Source organism: Schistocerca piceifrons, chromosome 1 (genome assembly GCF_021461385.2).
Source record: "Schistocerca piceifrons isolate TAMUIC-IGC-003096 chromosome 1, iqSchPice1.1, whole genome shotgun sequence".
Taxonomy (NCBI): domain Eukaryota; kingdom Metazoa; phylum Arthropoda; class Insecta; order Orthoptera; family Acrididae; genus Schistocerca; species Schistocerca piceifrons.
The window spans coordinates 723,617,796-723,635,278 of record NC_060138.1 but is presented as its reverse complement, the minus strand read 5'-3'; the positions used below and the strand labels follow the sequence as shown (position 1 = coordinate 723,635,278).

The 17,483-nt window shown below is 42.7% G+C and overlaps 1 protein-coding gene across 1 annotated transcript in view; it reads left to right on the top strand.

Moving 5' to 3' along the window:
• Window positions 1-17,483, top strand: part of LOC124772482 (follistatin-related protein 5-like) — a 503,208-nt gene that overhangs the window by 67,085 nt on the left and 418,640 nt on the right. The gene's annotated exons all lie outside the window — the stretch shown is intronic.

Sequence of the window (17,483 nt, the reverse complement as noted above, 5' to 3'; positions counted from 1 at the left end):
AATAATAATAATAACAATAACGAGAGAACAATGCGTACCTCTCCAAAGATCCTTTGATAGTTTGAAACCTGAGACATTTGAAGTAAGATTTGTTGAAACACACACTTTCTGATATCCACCAGTTTCCATATCTAATTCACAGATGAGCCAGCACATCATGAGCACCGCCCACTGTGAGATTGATTACCGCTTGATTACGGTGTGTATGTAGTGGTCGTTGGGGGGGAGGGAGGGGGGGGGAATTAGCGGAGCTCAACAACGTGGTTATCAGCACCAGTAACGCGGTATGGAAGGTATATAAGCGGAACCGAGAAGAATGTGAAATCATTCTCATGGCGTTTCAGGGGGAAAACGGGGAAATCTACTATCATGATTTGGCCAAATAGACAATTGCTACGGTCAGCACCTGCAAAAGATTTTCTCGGAAAACGCAAAGGTAATCCGCTGTTCGTGTGCTACTGTTGTGAGGGTCTACCGAAAGTGGTTGAAAGACGGTGAAACCACCATCATCTGACAAGGTATTAGAACATGGAAGTCGGAAGTTTACTCGATCTGTAAAGTAGTATAGGCGGTGGTCTGTGGTACATCCGACGACAGAATACAGTGCTGATGCGGGCACAAGTGTTTCGGAGCATATCATTCAGAGTACATTGTTCAATATGGACCTCCACAGCAGATACCCCTAAGTTTCCCCATGTTGAACCAACATCGTTGAGATTGGACCGTGGAAGCGTGTCACTTGGTTGGATGAATCACGTTTGTTGTTACGCCAGGTCAGGTGCCCCGATATGCCGTCACTCAGGGAAACGGCCGGACGAAACACGCAAACCGCCACGGATGAAGGTCGGTGGTGAGGGCAATATTTTACCGAGAATATTAACTTGGGCTTACGCGGCATCTGTGTTAATTATCGAAGGTGACATGAAAGCTGTGAAATGTTCACTACCGACCATCTGCATCCTTTCGTGCTTCTCCAACAGCGATAGGATCTCCCAGTAGTATAACTACACATGTCAGTAGGCCAGATTCGTGCTGCAGTGATTTCAGGAGCGTGATACTGAAACACTTTGATGTCCTGATCATGAAATTCGCATGGTGTGACTCCGATGGACCACACCTGCGACGTTATCTGGCACCAGTTCCGCTCCCACAAACTACCAGCCCGTAATTTACGGGCCTGTGTGTAGACCTCTGATATCCTATACCTCCGGAGACTTGCTAAGTACTTATCGAACCCATACCACGTAGAATCGCTGCTTCATTCCATTCCAAAACTGCACTGATACACTATTCATCAGGTGGTCATCATTCCATAATGAGTTTTTCATTTTGCAGAGGACTGGCCCCTGATATGAAACTTCCTAGCAGATTAAAACTGTGTGCTGGACTGAGACTCGAACCTGGAGCCTTTGCCTTTCGTGGGCAAGTGCTGTACCGACTGAGCTACCCAAGCACGGCTCACGACGCATCCCCAGTAGCATCACCAGTACCTCATGTCTTGCCTTTGAAACTTCATAGAAGTTTCCCTGCGGAACTTGCAGTTGGTAGAGTACTTGCCTGTCAAAGACAGAAGTTCGAGTCTCGGTACAGCACACAGTTTTACTTTGCCAGGAAGTTTCAGAATCTGTAAATATTTACTCTCAGCAGTCTAAATCCATGGCTGTAAAACGTTTCAAGGCTAATGAAGGGCATATGGCGGCTACAGATGGTACTTTCGCAGATCCAGCAAAACCCAGACAAATTGTATAAATAAGTGTGTAATTGACCTTGAGAAATTGCTTTTCACCGACAGGTAGTAAAAGTGTCATTATGGTTTCATTTTTTAAACAATTTGAGTGAACCATAATTGCTACGTAAAATTCTTATATTACTTTATTTCTGGAACGTGCGCAATGAGAATGTTGAATGAGCGTTGTTCATGGCAACGCGTTTCATTAAAAGTACCAAACTCCATTATTTCAATATATTTCTCGTGTGGAACGTTTAGAACTGACAGGCAGGCGCACATCGTTATGAAGTGTCACTTTACCATCTGTAGACCCTAGGCATGTGAAGCAGCGTCCTCGCCACTCTTTTGTTTTCACGTTAAGGTGGACAAGGAATGGTCAGTCGTCTTGCCTTCCGAACGAACCCACCATTCGCCTCACATTCGATTCGGGCTCACGCCGGTGCTCCTTGCAATCACTGCGCCCCCTCGGTCATTTTGTCCTTGCGTTACTCCCAATGAATACGAGACGAATGCAGATTATTGACGATGACCAGGCCAACTCTCCTCGTGCGTGGAATGCAGTGTCGGTTTAGCAAATTTCTTTTATTCGATCTATTCAACCTCGGGTCTCTCAGATGATATTACTGGTTTTCATTTCTTATAAAGTCATCATAAGGTTATTTGAACAAGCTACACTATAACTCGGTGACAGGATATGTACAGCACATCGGTAAACGTTTGATGAGTTTGCACGTATCATTTGGTACAGTACTGCTAAGAAGTCTAAATCAGTAAGGACACTATTTGTAGAAACCGTGACTGAACAAGCTACTGAATCAAACTATAAATCCATATTTTCATCAGAAATGGATTTCAGCATGGAAGCGAAATTCGAACGTTCAGCGCAGAACTCCTACGTCCTTCCAGTGTCTGGCTCAGTGTCACCACGCTGAAAGTGGTCTTCTGTATAATTCCTCAATATATTTCATTCAGTGTAATCTGGTTCTACGACTGCTCCTTACAATACCAGATCTGACATTCTGTTGTATTTTCTAAACTATTTTGTCTTATCTCAATGTTATTTATCTTCATTGTAACTTAAACAAAGCCTGTGGATCGCTTATTTCGTTTATGACAACAAGACAAAAGTGTGGTCATAGCTATTTCTTTAGCTTCCGAAATACGCTGACGCTGAAAGCTGTGAAGTCCTTGCAGATTAATTTAAATGTTCATTTTGGAAACAAAGGCTCGCAAATAATGTGACAGAACACAAAATTTCGGTGTAATTGAAATCAGATTTCATTATTTCTAGAAGAAACCTTAAACAGTTTCAAAAACATATTTGGGACAACAGTTCAATGGAAACATGTTTTTAGTTAGGGTAGAATGGTGTCACCATTAGGTTCGTGCCCACTTCTCTGAATAATCCTAGGCGGAAAACGCATCCCACTTGTGCACTGATGAAACATTAAATATAGCCTTCTATTACACCACATTTAGACATTTATCCAGTTTTCCAAAAATGGTACTCCTCTAACTTCCCGTTCTAGGGTGGAACATGAACAGGCAGCCTTTACCTGTCTATCTCTCGTCACTTTTGGTAGGTAACTGTGACAAGCCGTTTGCATGAATCCCCTTACACAACCTACCTACTCTTAAGTCTAGGTATACATGACTTTTCCATGATACTTGTATGTAACCTGCATAGGTAATTATGACACGCCGTTTCCACTATAATCGTGGACAACCTACCTTCCGTTCAGTGCACAGGACAAAATTTGTCCCCTCGAAGGAACACTCTAGTCAGTTTATAGCGATGTGGATGGTGTAAACACGGCGGTCATTGACCTTTCGACATTGACGTAAGTCATACAAGTGAAGTTGTGTGTATGTGTCGGTCGAAAATAAGGAACCACCATAGCGCGATGTGAGGACTGGAGACATGACAGAACGGCATGAAGTTCCTTTGGTGTTTAGGAGTGCCCGTGTAACAGTGTTAATGAAATTTTAATGGTCCATCACTCGTAACCATGTAACACGCCGTAATAACATTTCTTCTTTTCCTTATCATATTCTTCTTCTTCTTCTTCTTCTTCTTCTTCTCTCTCTCTCTCTCTCTCTCTCTAAGAGAGAGTCGCTTGCTCGCGTCCTTCTGTATATGCAAAGTGACCTCAGGAAAAGTTGTACAAATTTTGATCCAGTTTTGACTAATAGATACACTGATTCACAGGGAAGAATTCGGAATATAATTTATAAATATATCGTAATAATCGTCTGAATTACGATGGTTTAAGTTGTGAATACTACGTCATTTTCACTTAGCGAACAGCCAGCGTAACTCCAAATGACAGCAGTGTCCGAAAACGCAGCTGGTGGAATCTGTTTTAGATGTGGTGTGCTTGTCTAGAGGTAGAACCTAAAGTTTGTGGAAGAGAATACCGGCTAGGTCACTTTTTTTTCACTACGCCTTTCAACCTAGCGTTCTTGTCTCATTAATATAGAGATACGCTTTTCGAAATATGACGAAGTTTCAGATGCCAATTTCTGCTTTCTTCATATTATCAATCGCAGCCCATGCTCTCAATTCACTGCAAATCTGTGAACAATGGGCAGTGAGTTACTCAACACTGAAGTATAATAATAAACATGGCCAATTACGAAAGGATAACCACCTCATAATGAAGCTGTGATGTGAGACAGTCTGAAATAATCATCTAGTTTTAACCGAAAGTTGCCCTACTATCGTCTGAGAACATTGTTACAGCCATATAACATAGGAATACAAATTATGTGTTGTTTTATTTTTTATGCTACAAATAAAAGAATTTCAAAAACCGGTACAGCAACTGTGCGTCGATTCCGTAAAGTACGTTCTTTCGCAAGAGCCGCAGGTGATTGAACTTTCAGCCTTCTGCCTTCTTTGAATCAAACTTAGATGTGGACACGAGTATTTGCGTGACGAGGTGAAGAAATCCCTCTAAAGAGTCCATGACAAAGAATTGGAGCAACGAGTCTCAACAATGCCTCACAGTGTGTACTAAGCTTCACAAGAGCCGTGCTGTAACACGAGCTAAACAGATACATCATGCGTGTTTTTCTTTTATTTGTGCCACCTCAGTCAGGCTCAAACACATATTGAACCACTCACATGCACGTACACGCATGACTCGCCTACAGTATGAAGAAAGTCGATGAAATTCATCATCAGTTAAACCATATTAAACTAATTTTCCCCGCCAGTCATCTGTCACCGTAGGCTTGCCTCACCGGGGTATTGTTGTCTCGAGAGGGCGGAGAAAGTTTCCGAGTTTTGATTGAAATATTCCTAGTCATTTTCAATATGGTAAACAGCCACAAACGTTATTCGAGCCACTGTCTTGAATGCTAAACCACAAATGTTTGAGCCATTATTTTGAATTCCAAACCATGCTTTCTTCATGGCGGAGAGTCACCGTCTCTCCACTTACGACGACTTACCGCCACTCCGGGGAACCCAACTTAGGAACCATGAAACTAGGCCTTGCAGGCCAGAACAGAACTTAACCATGACTCTGGTTAGATTGACTACGGACTCCTGTTTCTGCTGGCGGACGCTTGCTGCGTTGCGATACTCTCGGTAAGATGAAGGAGAGGCCCTCTCGTGCTCAGTAACTTGCAGTTGTTAGCTGGAGTAGGTCCTTTGGGATCGGTAGCGCCGAAGTTGTCACTATTTTTATGTCTTTTTGCTTGCTTACTATTCTCAGCAGCAGCCATGGACCTTACATCTCCGGTTAGTGCTGTTTTGCATTAAAGGTAATGGAGCCGCGATCATTTCGGTCGTGAACCATAAAAACTGCAACGGTTTGTACATCGATCGGTAGGTGCGAAAACTTTAACCATATCTTTCGTGATAGTACTTTGTACTGCCCCTACTGGGCTTCAGTTTATTATTTCTCCTGAATAATAATAATAATAATAATAATAATAATAATCATTACAATTTACCTCCCAGTGTACACTGTCTCTCCCTGATCAAGGCTGGAAGATTTAATAGAACTCTCGTTTCTACTACAAATCGTTCCCTGTGTCTTGTCCAGGAGGAAGACATTCTCTGTGTCATTTTTGTGCTATTCCAACGTGGGTAGTATGCGATATTTTAGTTGTAACAGGCTGCATCGCATTTCCATGTGTGTTTATGGAAATATATACAAGATTTTATCAGATCCGTCCAACTTCTGGTCTGTACAATTTAACCGTTGCCTACGACAACCCAAAATCAATAAACCGAAATCTTGCCACAAGAGAGCGGGCGGTGTTCTGTGCACGTACCGTTATGATAGGCTAGGTTTTTTGCTGAGTGGTTGGCTAGTTTAACGTCCTATGGGGAAAGTGAGATGGGTAGATAGGTTGGCACATAAGGATTTGTTCACAACAGCACCCTTTGGATGGTCCTTGGTGACACAACGGTTTATTTTCTTGACTTTAGACGTTAAAGTTTTAACACTTTTAATGTTTTGTTTTTCAAAAATCTAGAGCTCTCCAGTATCTGGATGGCATAGGTAGGACTCGGGCAATTGTCGTACCACTAGTTTATACAAGGAATGTGTGAGGTATAACCAACGTGTGTGTTTTCGTATGAAAATGTTCTTCCTCTCACCATTAAACTTTTTTCCATGTGGCAGAGGGGTGTAAGTTGTTGTTTGAAGGCTTGTATTTGGGCAGTCATGGCCCATGAACATCACTTGTCTGTAATTCGATAGGCGGATGGCTACCGCCAACGTGGTTGCCGTTGGCTTTAACAGATGGCGCCTAAGACGTGTGCGTATGCTACGCGAGCTGATCACAGGGTTTTAGTTTATGATGGATAATGTCGGTTATAATTAATTTGGTGGTATTCTTTTAGAGATTTGGGCGGTTGAAAGATTTATTCATGATGGAACTCCCCCCCCTTTTATTTATTTATTTTGATATATGGTTTGAGTTGTGCTTAGTGCCACTACCGGCTATAGGTATAGTATGGCAATGTAAAAATTTTGGAGCTTTTAAAAACTTTTTTTATAAATCCTTTAGTGTTAACGTGTACGGAAGTACCTGTCGGGTTGGTAGTCGTAATTACACCCTGTTAGATGTTATATGCTGAGTATATTATTATCAAATTACATGTGAACGCATGGAGCACATGACCCTGCAGCGCACGCTGTTGTTTTTGGGGGAGGAGACCAGACAGCGAGGTCATCGGTCTCATCGGATTAGGAAAGGATGGGGAAGGAAGTCGGCCGTGCCCTTTCGAAGGAACCATCCCGGCATTTGCCTGGAGCGATTTAGGGAAATCACGGAAAACCTAAATCAAGATGGCCGGACGCGGGATTGAACCGTCGTCCTCCCGAATGCAGCGCACGCTACCGAGGGCGCTTCGCTGCTAGTTGACTTGTTTAGCGTCAGTATACGGTCTGCTTCAAGACTGCTTGTGTCGCAATTATAATCATATGTTATTGGACACTTTCTTTGTCAAGGCTATATGCCTGGTTGGTTAGGAAGGATTTGAAGTTTCTGGTATGTAAATCATATGACCCGATCTCATTTTCTGTAACATTGAGACGTGTTGAGTGTGCTGTTCACTTATGTCTTGTACTTTTTTGTAGCAGATGTCTGAAGATGGGTGTAATCCCGAAACGCGTAACATGTTCTAATAAAAGAGTCAATTGAACATCTCATGACTTTATTGCGATTGTACAGCATTGGTTCCCAATTATTTACAAGAGACAAGGTCAAGACAGCAGAAGTTTATCAGATAAGGTCAAATGCAACTGTTAATTGGGAATCGTCACGTTCGTTCATTTAAAAGAAAACCTACGGAAGCCGCAATATCTACAAGGTCGAATTACCAGTAAGTGGCCTCATCCGGATACGGCACAGCTCAAGAAACTTGCGGATTCTCCCTCACCGAATTGAGGCCGTCACTAAAGCTAGAGTGTTAGTCTGGTGTCCTTCAGGAAGGAAAGAGTATTTTATTGTTCGACGTGCATAAAGAGAATGACAGTATTATCGTCGCCTCAAACAAATTTCTGTTTTTCGCCGGCACCGTTTCTTACCGCACTCTCTGATTTCCTGCTGAATTAGGCTTTCTCTTTCCAGGACAAGGATGTATGTTAAAAGATAGCAGAAGAGTGTCCTTGCCGTGGATTGAGATTCCCTTAAATCGCAACGCGTTGTACGGTCCTCACCACAATGATATTTCTGACAAAAATGATATAAATGTTGTGAATACTATGAAGCCCTCCTCGGTTAAAATAACAAAACAGCACATACCGCTGGATGTGCAGTAAGTTTTTGGAACACCCTAGAATACGCCTAACACGACAGCGGTAACATTCAGAGCGTATAAAAGGCTGATGTTTCCAAAGTTTCAGTCAAAGTTTATTCCGTAAGACATGGCCACGCGGTAAAATCGATTGTAGTTGATTCTGTTAGGACCCTCTTCCCCCTGGAGCGGTGGCGAGTATGCCTCCCAGCAACGCTCGCGCACTCTAGCCGCTAGCGAATGCGCGACGCTGAGTCGTAGCGTTACAGTTCACCGGAGCGTCTCGACACACTCCTCAATTGACTTTGCGTTCGTGCAACTTTGGCGCTGCCGTCCTCCTTTCATTCCTTTTCTTTATTTTAAGTTTCCCTTCGCCGTACTTATGCCCCTGGCTACGCCTCTTCTCTTGTAGCAACAGACGAGAAGCATTCCGTACGGCGCTTTAAGTTTCCATCCGCTCCGAAGTTGGCAGAAGGAAGTACAGCTGCCGACGTTTAATTTCGTTAATTCCGCCTTGAGAAAGACGTAAGCTTTTCAAAGTATGCCTGGAGATGCGATGACCCTTCTTTAAAATATACGCCGCAACAAACACAGGTGATGTCAGTTCCTTCGAGAGACGGAGTTCGTGTTTCGTTCAGCTCAGTGGGCGACAGTTCCGATACATTTATTTGAAACAATTTGAGTGACCACGCTACTTGTTCCAGAAGCTACAAATATGAATTAGAGCAAGATAATATTCTTGGATATGTTTTACTTATAGTTGTGCACCTACATTAGCGCTATTGCACACTAGTAACAACTTGTATGACTCGCAGCAATGTTCTAAAGCTTCTGCTAATGTAGATCTTGTGCGGTGATACGCCGTATATTCTGCGACAAAGATTAAAGATGATAATTATCTCGACTGAGGCCGCACTAACAGGGGAAGGGTCTGACATGTGGGGCCTCGGTTTGATCAAGTTTTGCAAGGACATTCTGTATTGAAAGTAGAGAGACATGTGTTTCGGCTTTTTGCTAGAAACAACCTAGTTTTTTCAAAAAAAAAAATATATCGATTCAAAGCTGATGACGGAAAATCGTATTTCCAATACTACACATATAATGATCGCGTAAAAACAAACATTTTTATCACTGTAATATCTGGACCAAAGTTCATAGGACTCAAGTTATTATTAGTGTTTTCACGCTCTAACAAAGGTGTATCCATAATTCAGTGATTATAGCAGAACGAAGTCGGCGGTCGAGCGATCGACACATCAGACTACAGAACCACTGATCTGTTTTCGATTATTAGTCGTGGCATTTTTTTATTCGATGCTTTTTCAGTGTATCTGATAATGGCAATCTTCGTGTTCGATTTTCCAAGTAAAACATCGGGATGTGCAATGAATAATCGAGTATGTATATACAATATTGTCTAGACAGTTATTTCACCATGATGCATAGTGCAAAAATACACCAAAAGTACGTTAATGCGTAATCTTAGTTGATCGTCTATTTATGAGCATTCTCAGTGGGGTGAAACTTACCACAACAGGCAAAATGTAGAGATTTCTCCCACTATGTGCAATACAAGGGCGAAATTTCTCTGCGTTGACTTGTTTCCAGGACATTGTTCGTGGAAACCATATCTGATTCACGTTACTAAAAAGAGATATATCGCGTATCACTCTGGATGTGTGCCAAAATTATAAAAGCAGATCTTGAAGATAGTCGTGGACAACTCATTATTGACCAACGTATGAATTTTGATAGCATCTACCCTATCTTGTAATTCATTGCTCTGCTGTGATGCCGCATGCTTATGAAATCGTGCGATGAAGTTCTTGCCTGTCGGAAAAAACAGACATCACAAGACTGATACCTGCAAAGTGAGGTACATTTCGGTGGTACCGCATTCACGGTGAAGGTCGCTTGAGCTTCATCATCTACGAAATTCCTATCTAGCGCATAAAGTACCATAATGAAAATACATACCATCATCCGATGTTTTACTTGAAAAAAAAAACGAAATAAGTATTCCCACTGTCAGAATGTTATCAGATACAACGAAAAGAAATATGTAATGAAAAAGAGCCACGACCAAAAATCGAACACGGACCAGCAGTTCCGTAATCTTTTGCCAGACCGATATCTTTTTTTAACCCTTACAACTTTATACTCAGAAGGAACGAAACAAAATCGGAGTGAATTCTACATGGCTTCCGCCACTTAAAGAAGAAAAAGGAAGTTTCATTTCCAGTCTTTGCATGCAACAATTCTTCGTTTTTTTTCATGAAAAAAGAAAGAACAAGACAAATAGGACCCCAGAAATAAAATAAACAGTGTAACAATACACCTGAAAAGGGGCCGCGACGAGAATACATACGGGGTTCGGTTACATCAGCCGTTACCTTGACGACGGAATACAAGGTTCAACATATCGGTGAATAAGTCGCGATGCTATGGCAGGCACCATATACTGACGGAAGGCGAGTGGATCCCTATCGCCCCCTCCACATACAATGCAATGAACACAGCGGTCTAACAATCGTATCTGATTTTGCTATCGGAAAGGAGTAGTAGTCTGAACACAAGAGGATATCAACTGAAAAGGCAGTCTCGACGGATGGAACTCAAAACGCAGTTTGTTTCTTAAGCCAGTGCCAGTTCGCCGCCTGAGCATGATAGACAAATTGTTGTAGCCTATCTATGGCGGGACAATGAGTGCACTGATCCGGAAAACCAAGTCATTGCTGGATCGTGTACCACTTGATACCACGAAGACACAATCCCAATGGTAGAACAGGAAGGCTAAGATGAAACCAAACTATCTTCCAAGAAGTTTGCGCTGATGTGCCTATAACCTGGGCCGTACAGTCTGTCCCTTCCCCGTGATAAAAAATGTGGTAGTGAGATGCTGGATCTGTAGGGTATCAGCCCCCAAATAACTGACAGCAATATAAAATTCACGCACATGTTTTACGTGGAAATTCACTTGACAAACATCGATAGATGGATCAACACTGCCCGGCCGCAGACAGTAAAACAACGACGACGTGAATGTGTGGATTTCGTGGGAGATAGTCAGTGCAGCACACCGAACAAATAACACAGATACTTTCCTTTGAATATGGGGAAGTCCGAAACCACCGAGAGAACACGCACACGCAACCACCGCGTATTGTAATAAAAAAAGTGATACTTCCATAAAAAGTAATCAGCTTCCTAGCCAGCACCGAGGGAAGGTGAAAGCTCTGGGCAATGTAATAAGCTTTGCATAAAATGTGTGTATCCAGCAACCGAATTTTCTGAAGCTGGTTAAAGGAAAGCAGTTCTTGTTCCAGGTTTACTCCTTTTATCTTGTCCATAACCAACTTGCAATTAAGTGTTGCCGATTGGAGAGAGGTCAATTATGACCCCCAAATATTTATGTCTATCAACTGACAGGACTATGAAAACCCCGTAATTTCATCAATCGACGTTTGTCTTCGTTGATGCGGCCACCTGGTAGAAGGCAATGGAATGTCAGCGGGAGAATGGAGTAACACCATCACATAATACGCGTAACTGCGGACCGAGATCATCTCGCCCATGAGTGTCCATCTTTGTGGCTAAGCAGCGATTCTTCAGAGATGGGGCTCAAGTGATACGACAAACAACGACATTGAAAGCAGACTTCCCTGAGGAAACCCCTGAAAGGTGGCACGCCACTCTCTCACTCTAACTACACTGTCAGTCAGATTAATATTAATATTTTAAGTCATGATCTCCATGTTCCTCAATACTACATTTGCTATGTGGGGTTTATGGCTTTCTTACAAGATTTTCTTCTAATTGGGGTTTATGACTTTCTTACAAGAGGAAATTGTGAGCACAATGTTCAAACGACTGCATGTGTAGCCTATACAGTACCCGACAAGCCATAGCGGAGGCGACGGAGAACAGGGAGGAAGATGGGTTGCAGGCCTTAAATGTTGTGTCCAGAGAGCTGGCTGGCTGTGCGAGCGATTCAGCCAAGCAACGTTCTGTGAGCTGTACCTGCAGAATGATTTCGGGCCGTGGTACTTCACTCTCCCCACGTAGGGTCACAGCAGGAGGGTGCCAGCTTGCGAAACATCTTACCTGCATCAGGCGACAGTCTGTCGCGAACGTGGCCAGTTGGCAGAAAGTGGGGGGAGGAAGCCACTTAATATAGACTGCTGTAATCTGAGCTTTTATCCAAGCTGTGGGACGGCCATAATGTTAGGAGCTTAGATCATACGAACACAGTGGCTGGTGAATGTGTTTACTGAAGACAAGACTGTAATGTGCCCACAACGCCAGGAAGTCATCAGGTTCCTTTAGCGAGTGGCAAAAAAGAAATGTTTCAGGGAGGATCTGCTGTGTGAGAAAGTTAACAGTATTGTTTCAGAAATTGGAAATGTTCGGTCTAGAAAGATTAGATCTCTCTGTAAATGACGGACTGTGATCCCATAGAGGTAGACGTGTTTCTTACCGAAATATGGCCAAGCTTACCATAAGAATGACGCCCCCCTAATCTAAAATCTTTCTTTTTCAGACAAGAGAGATTTTGAGTCGATGAATGGTTCCCCTCAGGATATGCAAAGGCCCTTCCCCCAGCGTGAGAGCCCCAATGCTGTGTCTGGGTTGGCTACCAGGCCAGCAGAACAGTCAAGAAGGGAGATTAATGAGTAGATAGTTTGATTGGCCTATACAACTTGTAAGCGGGATTTTCTTCTAATTCGGCTCCCCTACCGAGGCTTGGTGGGAAGTGATTCTGATTATTTGCTTGCTTCACCTTCTGGTCCTCCCCTGGCGGGACCAGTGAACGTGTGCACATCACAATGAAATCTTTTGGGATTTCTGGGCTCTGATAGGAAGGTTTCCCATATTCTTATTATTAGAACACCAGTCCACGTACTTTGAAAATTTTTGAAGCTGCTGATACGCTCCAATGCTCGCCCACAGCGTGCCGTTTTCTGCTGCCACTTGAATGAAGGCGAAAGAGTAAGGTATTGCTGCACAGGCGCAGGGTTGTTACATGATATTCACAGTTCCATGTTCTCCGAGAACCATAGTCTGTCATCGTTGATTCCATTTGAATAGAATTCGGCCTCACAGGGGATCGCTTTGCAAATTCAGGAGAGAATTTTCCAATCAAGTACCATCTCTTTCCTGATTTATGTTTTTGTGAGTTTTATCAGCTTAATTGTAGCTATAAAAAGATGAATAAAATCTTGTCATTATTTTTGTAAACTTAAATACGCCAATATTCTCATTCATACTCCTCACACCATTCTCTGTTTCTATTTTATTGTGGTAATACATGGATACACCAGCAACTCAGAATGCAATCTTACTAAATTAGTCAAATTGATGATTAGTTTGAGTGACCATAGACATAGGTCACAAAAGTGCCACGAATAAATCCACTAATTTCATGTCTAAAAATTAAGGGTGTAGCTTACAATTTAAAGATTGTTGAGAAGATAGTACTTTTCTTTAAATAAAGGTAATAACATTTAGCGTCACTTGGACAAATATTTATCATTAAAGCAAGCGACCCGGAAGGTAATTGGGTGTGTCAGTTGGCCACAGTCTTATAACTAAAATTTAATAAGGTAATCGGACGAAGTTTATCACATGCTGTCTGACCAGAACTTTCAGGAATTAACAGTTTTCCCAACTGCAAACGAATCGGGCACGTGCCTCAGTACTTCGTTCGAAAGTACTGTAAAAGCAGTACACCATCCAAGGCCAAAAACGTACAGAAAAACTCCTTAGGCAGACCTTCCAACAGCGGCGACTTGCGAGAAGGCAGTCTTACGGTAGGGGCAAAGATTTCGTCAACACTGAAAAGCTTTCAAAAGAGCAGCATTATTAGCAGATGTAAATCTACGATCCAGAATCTGAACAAATAAATCGGGTGACATATCGATAGTAACGGGTAGAGAATTTTTGTAGAGAATGCGATATGACCGTTTGTGCCGTCATAACACTGCCGTCCTCGTCTTCCGAGGCGTGATACTCGCGCGTCGAGGGCATGTCTGACGTCGAATCATAAGAAGTCAATTTATCGGCTACCACGGAACATGGATTAGATCGCATTCTTAACCATTCCACGCGACGCTGCTTCAGTCGTAACAACTGCGCCTATACACGCCTGAAATCTGCAGTTCGTAGCGGAGCCAGATGACAGCTTTCATAAAAGTCAACTACGATAGAGTAGTAAATTCATGCGTTGTACGAAATTCTCACGCTCTATCAGCTCAAAACCTTATCAACGTTCGTCTGAGCCTCTGCTCTGTCACTTGAAGCCACCATTCCAAAACAGAGATGTATTGCGCAGTTGAACAGAGACTGTGGTCCCACACTTCCCGGATCGCCTTATCGACAGAGGGATCTTTCAAGTGCACCACATACAGAATCCAAGGCGACAGAAACAATTTCACCGACTGTTGCAAGCGAATTAAACTAACAGTCTTCAAAACTGGTTCAAATGGCTCTGAGCACTATGGGACTTCTGAGGTCATCAGTCCCCTAGAACTTAGAACTACTTACACCTAACTAACCTATACACATCATACACATCCATACACGAGGCAGGATTCGAACCTGCGACCGTAGCGGTCGCGCGGTTCCAGACTGTAGCGCCTAGAATCGCTTGGCCACTCAGGCCGGCTAACAGTCTTCACAGTGGACAATGAACGTGGCGGGAAAGACATCGACAGCTAAATTCCTATCATCCATGCTATCAGATAAATAAAATCTGTCAAGCAGGCATATTTCACAAGAGTGGTACTTTTACAGACCTAAAAGTCCTGCGGATTCAAGGAACGAACTAAAGCTTGCAATTCTCGACTGAAATTAAAATTGGTAGACTGTTCTACAGGACAGAACACACTGTTAAAGTTGTCTAATACCTTTCTCTTATAGAGACAGCTGCTAGAATAATTACCTGGCGTAGAGTCAGGGCCGCGCGGGATTAGCCGAGCGGTCTGGGCCCTGCAGTCATGGACTGTGCGGCTGGTCCCGGCGGACGTTCGAGTCCTCCCTCGGGCATGGGTGTGTGTGTGTTTGTCCTTAGGGTAATTTAGACTACGTAGTGTGTAAGCTTAGGGACTGATGACCTTCGCAGTTAAGTCCGATAAGATTTCACACACATTTGAACATTTTTTTGTAGAGTCAGGGACTTTTCAGTCACATACGAGGTGGTCTGGTAGTTGGAATGCTTCTTAATTGAGAATACTTAGGAGGTTCTCAGTTACATCATTTTACTATGAAGGGAGAAATCTCTAAAACTACCGTATAACATGACCAAATAACTTCAGATGTCAAAACTGGATTCAGGGACATTAACACTACACATAGATGAAACTGAAAATCAGTAAGGACTGCCATTCATAAGAAATGAGTTTCAGTTTATCACCTATTCCGGAGAGATAACATGTCGTTCGACAACGTAATACTACACACCCTCGTCTAAGTGTGCCAGCTGCCATGAACACACACACACACACACACACACACACACACACACACATACACACACAGAGAGAGAGAGAGAGAGAGAGAGGGAGAGGGAGAGAAGCAGAAGCTTGGGGAGACGGGTGGTGAAGGACGAGAAACAGTATGATACTATTTCGCGAGCTCCATTCTAGCATATCTGCCTAACGTTAATAATGCGCTGCCAGAGGCATATGCCATGACCTACAGCGGTACTGAAATACTAAGTGTCTTTGTTATAGTTATCGTGAGATCAGTGCCGCAACAGGTTAATGAGACCCGCTTTCAACTCCAGGAGACTATGCTGTGCTACTGCATCACTTATCAACTGTATCAACTATTACATACCAATTTCTACATTCTAGAAGGATGTTACCAGATAATAACCTTTCTCTACAATAAACTGATATTTCTGAATTTCCTCAAAGGTTAAAATTGGATGCTTGGCTTTCACTAGCTACGTTCTCGCCTCCTGACACATTTAAGTATACATACAAAAAACTGAAGACCCCCCCCCCCCCCACCCACCCACAGCGTATCTCTGGCTGTATGTGAAAGCTAACGTTAGGAATTACAGTAAGTATTTTGATACAGCTTTCACTAATCGATAGACTATTTCACAAGAAAGGTGTTCGTGTACGATTTATGAATATTTCGTGTAATTTGGCGGAACTATAATGATGTCTGTCGATTAAGTCATGTGCTACTGAAATTTACAATTCTCAAACCAGTCACAAAGGGTAACCACAAGAAAACGCAAACACAGGCTTGTAGTTCACAAAGATTTATTACACATATTCCCAAAAACAGTTTTACAAAATCTTTTACAAAACCGGCCTTCAGATGGCCACCAACAACAAATACAATTAAAAACTTTATACAATCTTTACAAGAATATATGGAATGAAATAAGTTAAGAACAGATCCTTCTTTTAAACTAAATAACAAATAGCCCCAGATAAATGTAGATGACAAGCATAACTGCTCACAAATTTAACAGGAATTAAGAGGGACTAAATCCCCATTGGTAAAACAAGCAACAGTACAGAATATTAACTAACAAATTTTAAGTGAAAGAGTAAATTCCCAAATGGGAAATTTAGATCAATAACAGATCATAGAACAACGGGATTCCACCAATTATATCGTGACTTATTTCACTGAATTCACACGTGATATCCCTTTCAAATATAACAATATTTAGGCAGGATAGACAGTTATCTTAATAGTCAGTTTAGGTTCCCCACAACAGCGGGCACACCCCAACGTATGACCCACACTAGTACAAGAGTGACCAAACTACTAGGAACAGGGGACGCACCTTGGCGCAGCTCGAACACATTAACGAGAAGTATCTCCAAATAATTACAAGAGAGAATACTCAACTTCTGTCAACTACTGGAGCGAGCAGCGACTCTGACAGGATACAGCCAAGTAGCACCGAACGTCACCAAAAAGTAGCTGGCCGACCTAACGCAGTCCGAACATACGAGGCCAGTTCAATAAGTAATGCAACACATTTTTTTTCTGAAACAGGGGTTGTTTTATTCAGCATTGAAATACACCAGGTTATTCCCCAATCTTTTAGCTACACAACACTATTTTTCAACGTAATCTCCATTCAATGCTACGGCCTTACGCCACCTTGAAATGAGGGCCTGTATGCCTGCACGGTACCATTCCACTGGTCGATGTCGGAGCCAACGTCGTACTGCATCAATAACTTCTTCATCATCCGCGTAGTGCCTCCCACGGATTGCGTCCTTCATTGGGCCAAACATATGGAAATCCGACGGTGCGAGATCGGGGCTGTAGGGTGCATGAGGAAGAACAGTCCACTGAAGTTTTGTGAGCTCCTCTCGGGTGCGAAGACTTGTGTGAGGTCTTGCGTTGTCATGAAGAAGGAGAAGTTCGTTCAGATTTTTGTGCCTACGAACATGCTGAAGTCGTTTCTTCAATTTCTGAAGAGTAGCACAATACACTTCAGAGTTGATCGTTTGACCATGG